Source organism: Rhea americana, unplaced genomic scaffold (assembly GCF_003343005.1).
Source record: "Rhea americana isolate MKP2758 unplaced genomic scaffold, rheAme1 scaffold_897, whole genome shotgun sequence".
Lineage (NCBI taxonomy): Eukaryota > Metazoa > Chordata > Aves > Rheiformes > Rheidae > Rhea > Rhea americana.
This window is the reverse complement of record NW_028187085.1, coordinates 1-1,911: the sequence shown is the minus strand read 5'-3', so window position 1 is coordinate 1,911 and position 1,911 is coordinate 1.

Genomic DNA, 1,911 nt, shown 5'->3' with positions numbered 1-1,911 from the left:
GGGCCGCTCTATGGTCCTGTGCGGGGGGAGCTCTATGGTGATGCAGGGCGCTCTCCGTGGTGCTGAGGGGCTCTCTATGGTCGGGGGGCACTCTGGGGTCCCGGGGGGGCTCTCTGGTCCTGGGGGGAGCCTGGGGGTTGCTCTCTATGGTCCTAGGGGGGCTCTCTATGGTCCTGGGGGTCGCGGGGGGACTCTGGGGGGCCTCTCTAGAGTCCTCGGGGTGCTCTCTGTGGTCCTGGAGGGGGGCAGGGGCGACGCTCGGTGGTCCTTGGGCTGCTGGGGGCGCTCTCCATGGTCCTGGGCATCGGGGAACAACTGTGCAGTCCTGCGGGGCCTCTCTATGGTCCTGGGGGTCGGGGGGAGCCACTCTGTGGTCCTTTGGGGCCTCTCTATGGTCTTGGAGCTCAGAAGGGGGCACTCTGTGGTCCTGCGGGGCCTCTCTATGCTCCCGGTTGCCTGGGGAGGGCACTCGGAGGTCCTGGGGGGGGCTCTGTATGGTCCTGAGGGTTGAGGGGACCACTCTGTGGTGCTGAGGGGGAGAACATCTTTATGGTTCTGTGGAGTCTGGGGGAACACTCTGTGGCACTGGGGCCTGGGGCCGTTCTCTATGGTACTGGTGGTCTGACGACCCTCTGCATGATACGCAGGCAGGGGGAACTGTGTAGCACTCTATGACACCGGTGGGGGCCTTCTCTGCGGTGTGGGGGGGCTCTCTATGGTATGGGGGGAGTCCTGGGGGAGGCCACTCGCTGGTCTTGGGGTGCTGGGGGTCCTCTCTATGGTACTTGGGGAGTATTCTGTAGCACTGGGGGGGCTTCTCTCTGTTTTTCTGGTGTCGCACTGGAGTAGGGGACTGCCAGGGGGCCAGGCCACTCTGGCACCCCAGGGGGGCAGCAGTAGCTCTCTGTGGTGCTGAGGGTCTCATGGTCTCTGTGCCGGGGGAGGCCTTGGTGTCTGCAGCGTGGGCCAGGGTCTCTCTGCCACTGCGGAGCTGTAGGTGTCTATGGCACTGGGCTGCTGGGGGGACCCAGCCGTCCCCCACATCCCCCGGTGAGGGGGCGGCCGCATGTGGCGGTGCGTGTGCGCGGGTTGCCATGGTGCCGTGCGTGTGCGTGGGGGCTGCGCGGCGACACGCAAGGAAGTGCCTGTGTGTGGCTGTGCGCGGCCGTGCTGACTGTGGCAGCTGCCGCTGTGGTCCTGCGTGCACGGCTGGCCCGGGCAGCTGCCCACCATCACTGCCTGGTGGTGTGTGCACATGCATGTGCACCCACACACCTGTCTCTCTGCCTGTTTCCCTTTTTCCACCAACTCCCCATCACCATGGGAACAGGGTAACTCCAGGGGTGTTTCAGGAACTGCTGCCCCCAGCCTGCGCGGGGCTGGGGCTGCGTGTGCTGGGCAGCCTGTGTGTGGCATGGAGTGTGTGTGGGGCGGGGAGGGCACCATGGCGTGTCCATGCACATGTGTGTGCGCGCCCGGCCAGGTCCACCCGCATGTGCGCACACTGTGTCCGTGTGCGCGTTGTATCCGGTCACACCTGTGCGTGTGCTGTGTCCGTGTGCACACACATGCAGGAGCAGGGCTGGTGCACAGTCACATGTGTTGGGGCCAGTGCCGTACGCGTACGGGTGTGGAGCTGGCACAGGGACACGCGTGTCGGAGCTGTGTCCACGCACACAGGCCCGTGTCCGTGTCCACGCACGTGTGTCCGGCCGGTGGCCGGTTCCGAGTCCCCACACGAGTCTGGCCTTGCCGCTCACGTGTGCCGGTGCCGTGCTCACGTGGGCACGTCCGGTGCTGTGTCCGTGTCCGCACACGCGTGTCGGTGCCGGTGCCTCTGCCCACCCCGTGCTGTTGCTAGGCGACGCGGTCCCTCCCGTTGCTAGGCGACGCGGTCCCTCCCGTTGCCGG